The sequence below is a fragment of the Tupaia chinensis genome, unplaced genomic scaffold (genome assembly GCF_000334495.1).
Source record: "Tupaia chinensis unplaced genomic scaffold, TupChi_1.0 Scaffold000037_17, whole genome shotgun sequence".
Lineage (NCBI taxonomy): Eukaryota > Metazoa > Chordata > Mammalia > Scandentia > Tupaiidae > Tupaia > Tupaia belangeri.
Window position 1 is genome coordinate 1,103,141 of NW_006159475.1, and position 6,154 is coordinate 1,109,294.

Sequence of the window (6,154 nt, forward strand, 5' to 3'; positions counted from 1 at the left end):
AATTCCATTTAATGACTAGTATTTGTATCTGTTTCTTATTTAGAAATTGTCAAGGCATCTAAAGTTTATTAATTAACCACTTGCCTAAGAACTTAAAATTAGTTAAGAATCATGAAATTATTATTTTAGCTGACACATTAAACCTTTATGATTTGTAACAGTATAAGAATTTCATAAAATTGAACATTTAAAAAATATTATTATTATTCATTTTAATTGAATTCAATTTTACATATATAATCTTTTTTCTTTTATTTTGGAGAGGTTTTTGCTATAGGGCATGTGTACTTGCCAGAAAGACAGAGAGAAGTAGAGAGACAGAAAGCGAGAAATCACCGCCCCTCCCCTGGGATGGGGGGATGGCCACGCCGCAATCCCTTCTCCTCCATTCTCCTCTCGGGATCTTGGGCACACACACACATACGCCCGGCGTGATTTAAGCCACCAGGTCCGGGACTTGAACCAAAGTTGACTACATGGGAGTCCAGCAACATAGCCATTACGCCAACTGCTGGTCCCCCATATATAATTTTAAACAAGTTATAGAAGTAGTGGGATCTTCCTACATATAATCAATGTAGGAAACTCAATTTAATCAAGAGAAATTTAACCCTGGCCTTATACAAATGTAAATATTGTGTTGACATTGGTTTTTATATTAAAGTACTTTATGAAGACTCATGCCAAAAATGTAATCTTTTGACTAATGCCTTTCCTTCTTTTCTGGTAATTATAATTTTAAAGACTACTATGTGTATATACTTTTAGTGTCCACATAAAGAAACACATTTTAACAACTTTCTTTCTTTCTCTCAGGCATTTTGACTGTTTCTGTGGACTAGCTTCTCCTAGGATGTGCACATAAAAAGCCAATGACTCTTTTGATAAGGTAATCTTTAATTTATGTGAGGGGGAAAGAAAGAGGAATTGAGAAAAAAAATTCTTCTTTAGATAAATATGAAGTTAAACAGAAAAAGGTTAATTATTTTCCCTCAGAAAAGGAAACTTTCAAACAGAGTTTGAAAAATAACACCAAAAAAGTGGCATTAAAATTGGTCTAAGCCTTTGATAATTTTATCTATTTATCTCATTTAAAATCCAGCATTTACTAATCCTCAAAAGTTGGAAATAGAGGAGGAGTGTATGTCCAACTATTTTTCTAAAATTTAATTATTTATTATGAGAGAGAGAGAGAGAGAAGGAGCAAGAAAACTCCCAGCAGAGTCTTTTTTTTTTTTTTTGGAGAGGTTTTCACTATAGGGTGCCAGACAGAGAGAGACATAGAGATTTCCTTCTTTTCTGGTAATTATAATTTTAAAGACTACTATGTGTATATACTTTTAGTGTCCACATAAAGAAACACATTTTAACAACTTTCTTTCTTTCTCTCAGGCATTTTGACTGTTTCTGTGGACTAGCTTCTCCTAGGATGTGCACATAAAAAGCCAATGACTCTTTTGATAAGGTAATCTTTAATTTATGTGAGGGGGAAAGAAAGAGGAATTGAGAAAAAAAATTCTTCTTTAGATAAATATGAAGTTAAACAGAAAAAGGTTAATTATTTTCCCTCAGAAAAGGAAACTTTCAAACAGAGTTTGAAAAATAACACCAAAAAAGTGACATTAAAATTGGTCTAAGCCTTTGATAATTTTATCTATTTATCTCATTTAAAATCCAGCATTTACTAATCCTCAAAAGTTGGAAATAGAGGAGGAGTGTATGTCCAACTATTTTTCTAAAATTTAATTATTTATTATGAGAGAGAGAGAGAGAGAAGGAGCAAGAAAACTCCCAGCAGAGTCTTTTTTTTTTTTTGGAGAGGTTTTCACTATAGGGTGCCAGACAGAGAGAGACATAGAGACAGAAAGCGAGAAATCACCCCCCAGGGGGGATGGTCATGCTGCAATCCCTTTTCCTCCATTCTCCTCTTGGGATCTTGGGCACGCACGCACACGCGCCTGGTGTGAGTTTTAAGCCACCGGGTCCGGGACTCGAACCGCGGTCGACTACGTGGGAGTCCAGCAACATAGCCATTACGCTAACTGCTGGTTCCCATCCCAGCAGAGTCTTGATGCCAGAACTTTGCTACCTGAGATTGCTTTACAGAGCATAGTATTTACTACTGTACCACTCTGTCTGGCCTCTCCAACTTTAAACTGAAGAACAATCTAGTTTATGTCAGAAGTTCGTCACTGAGGCCTTTGAGAGTCCAGACATCCCTGGCAAGGTGTTATTTGTCGAGATAAGGATGCTCAGTGTTTTGCATCACAGTGATAGAAGAGAAGCAATTGAGGTTGAGTGGAGCCCGTGAAACTACAGTGTCTCTAAGGATGACACTTGTCTGATCTTAAGTCTCTGGAATTTGGACAAATTCCAATTGCCTACAAACAGGATTGAAAAATGATATAAACTAGCTCTCAGATTTGCAAAGAAAGTAGAAGTGCTTACAAATTCAAAATGGTAGCCTAACAGAAAGTTCTTCCCAAAGACAATGTTTGTCTGAGGAATGCCAGTCTTCCTGACCTCTCAGCCCCTGGAGTCAGAGGACAGGCTTAGGGGCCTTTGATGGTCCCTTCCCAGTAGACTTTCCCTCTTCTAGACAAACACATTCAGAACAATAAACAGACATGGAACGATATTAGAAGTCTATAAAACAGTTCTCCCAGTTTGCCAGATTTACAAATCTGATAAACTAAAAAGTTTCAAAATCTATTCCTAGGAGAACAGAATAAACATATTGTTCGTTTTGTTTCTCAAGAAAATGTCAGAGCTTGATTCATTGTGAAGTTATCTCCAGTCATGAGTCAGGGTTTTAGACACATGTACTATTCCGAGTAGAGGATACTTACTCAAAGCAGCAAGAACTCCAGGTGAATCTTGACAACACCCCATATCTATCAATTCCCCCCTAAGAACACCAGAAACACACCCATGACTGAGCAAGTTGGCTTTGTTACTAATTTCAGAACTCCCGAGAGCCTTCTCCTATTTTCCCTGGGATCACCTCTCCTAGTGTATAGTGTAGACAGATTGGGAAGGAATGCTGTGTGGGAGGGTAAAGGATCTTTTACAGCAAAAAAGAGGTCCATTTAAGTATTTTAAACACAGGAAAAATTGAGCAGTTCTTTCCAGATGCAATTCTGGAGTCATCCTGTTTAAAATGTATCTAATCTTTTCTTTTTATGTTTTGAAAAAATTAAACTTGTCATCTTGAGTTAATCATAGATTTTTCACGCAATTGTAAGAAACACAGAGAAATTCCCTGTGCCCTCTTCCCCACTGATAACACCTTGCAATTACACTATAAAATCACAGCCAGGATATTGATAGAGACATAGTTATGACCCAGAACATTTTCATAACCACAGGACTTCTCACACTGCCCGGTACAGCCACATCCTTCCGTCCCACACTCTCCACCTTCTTAATCCCTAGTTACCACTGATCTCTGTTCTTCATTTTTATAATTTTGTCTTTTGAAGGATGTTACATAAATGGAATCATATGGTATGTTATCTTTCGAGATGGGCCTTTTAAAAGTTTACTTTTTATTCCATGAATGAGAGAGACAGATACAGCATCCCTGGCAGGATCTTGACCCATGATCCGCCCTCAGCCTCACTAGCCTGGATCACAGACACACATGTGGCAAACCCAAGCCCTGGTAACTCGAGGTCTTCAGTTCCAACTGGCGGCCCTCCCAATGTGGGTCTGCTTCACAGAGTCTTGCTTTTTGTTTTTGTGTGTGTGTGTTTTTTAAATTATTTATTTAATTTTATTTATTTATTCATTAATTTATTTTAATTTAACCAAAGAGAGACATGGAGAGAGAGAGAGAGAAAGAGAGATGGAAAGTGAGACAGCAGGCCACCAAATCCAGGACTCAAACCGTGCTCAGCTATGTGGGAGTGTCCAGCACCTTAGCCACCATGCCACCTGCTAGTCCCCCCCAGAGTCTTGATTTTACTATTGTGCCGTTGTTCAGCCCAAGATTTTTTTCTTTTTCCTTTTCTTTCCTTTCTTTCCATTTTTTCTTAACATAGCACAGTTCCTTGGAGATTTATTTAAGTGTCGACTCAAGGGAAACTGAGGCTAAGTATGGTTTTGTTTTTTGTTTTTAAAAAGGAATTTATTTGGGTTAGGTTTGAGGATGACCACCTGGTGCCACAATTCGAATTTCCCTGAATTTGCGCCAAACTCTTACAGATTTTAGAATTATTTTAAAGGCACATGCTGCAAACAGGGAGGGGGATTGCATCATTAGTTTGTCAGTCAAACTTTACATTGGTTGAAAGACCACAGTTGGAGCTCTTGTGCAATAGTAATTGGCTAAATACAATGATAAGGGGAACAGAGTGATCTCATGGTAATTTTAGGTCAGCATGCTTAATCCTCCACAGAGTGTGGAGAGCGTGAGCCCAACCCATTGTAAACTACTGAGCAATGTGGACATTTTGAGGGTTACAGCTAGTGTGCATGACTAAGGCTTCATTGTTCATGTCTCCTGGCTCTGATCAATTTTATCATACTTCATCTTCCTTTGGGCTGATTAGCCTTTCTTTACCACAAGTTGTTGCATGGCGTAACAGTTAGTCACTGGCCTCCCACGTAGTCAACTGGTTCAAATCCCAGACTTGGTGACTTGAAACTACACTGGGTACAAGTGCATGCGTGCCCCAAAGTCCCAAAAGGAGAATGGAGGAGAAGGGATTGCAATGTGGTCATCCCCCAACCCCGGGGGGAGGTGATTTCTTGCTTTGTGTTTCTCTGTCTCCCTCTGTCTCTCCAGCAAGCACACGCATCCTGTAGCATAAATCTCTGAAAAACAAACAAAATGTTGCATGTATCAAAAGTCCATTCTTCTCATTGCTGAGTAGAACTTAATAGTGAGCATGTATTACATCTTGTTTAACCATAGTAAAATATCTGAATTATTTTCCATTTTTGACTATTATAAACAAAGCTGCTGTCATCACTCATGTATAGGTTTTCATGTGAACAAAGTTTTTACATTCCTGGGATAAATAACCAGGAAAACAAATATTAGATTGTGTGGGTGGTTGCATGTTTAGTTTTAAAGAAAATACCCAGTTATTTTCCTGAGTGGTTATTATCATATGTTCTCTTTGGTAATGTATGACTGATTCAGTTTTTCTGTGCTTGGTGTTGCCTCTCTTTTTTCATTTTAGTCATTCTAGTAGGTGTGGTAGTGATATCTCATTGTGGTTTTAATTTGCATTTATCTAATGACCAATAAAGTCGAAAATTTTTTCATGTGGCTGTTTGCCATCTGTATATTCTCTAAAATGTGAGTTTAAGTCTTTTTACCTATTTTATTTTTAAAAAGTATTCATTGGGACCAGCAGTTAACATAATGGCTATGTCGCTGGACTCCCACGTGGTCAAACACTGTTTGTGTTCTGGACCTGGTGGCTTAATGTCACACTGGGCGCATGTGAGTGCGTGCCCAAGATCCTGAGAGGAGAATGGAGGAGAAGGGATTGCGGTGTGGCCATCCCCCCTGGGGGGTGATACCTTGTTTTCTGTCTTTCTGTCTCTCTCTGTCCCTCTGGCGTCACACACAAAAACCTCTAAGAAAGAAAGGTATTCATTTATTTCTTTCATAAGCAAGAGAGAGATATGAACAGAGAAACCACTCTCAACAGGACCTTGCCACAGATCCATCTATCCTCAGCTTCAGCGAACCGTCAGTCATGAACAGTTTTGTGCCTGGTGTCCCCAAGGTCTTGAGACACGAACCTCATATGTCAAAGTTTCCACGTGTTTTATAGACTCATGCTTTACCACTGCACCACCATTTAACTCCCTCTTTTGCCTATTTTCTAGTTGAATTTTAACTGTTAAGTTTTGAGGATTCTTTATATATCTTAGACTATCATTTATCATGCGTGTGGTTGGCAAATATTCTTTCCCAGTCTGTAGCTCATCTTTTCATCCCTTTAACAGGGCATTTGCAGAAACAGGGTTTCTTTTAAGGATTTTTTTTTTTTTTTTAGAGGTTTTTGCTATAGGGTACGTGCACTCGCCAGACAGACAGAGACACAGAGAGACAGAAAACGAGAAATCACCCCCCAGGGGGAATGACCACGCCGCAATCCCTTTTCCTCCATTCTCCTCTCGGGATCTTGGGCAC

At 38.7% G+C, this 6,154-nt stretch overlaps 1 protein-coding gene across 3 annotated transcripts in view; it reads left to right on the top strand.

The window, feature by feature from the left end:
* The window catches only part of CYSLTR2 (cysteinyl leukotriene receptor 2), a 46,579-nt gene that overhangs the window by 32,655 nt on the left and 7,770 nt on the right, over positions 1-6,154 (top strand). The window contains exon 2 of one of the 3 annotated variants that reach the window (XM_027771804.1): positions 817-889. The exons of 1 other annotated variant lie outside the window; for it this stretch is intronic. The gene's annotated coding sequence lies outside the window, so the exon portion shown is untranslated. Of the gene's footprint in view, positions 1-816; positions 890-1,388; positions 1,466-6,154 lie in introns of those variants that run through there. One more of the 3 variants, XM_027771807.1, reaches the window with a different exon arrangement.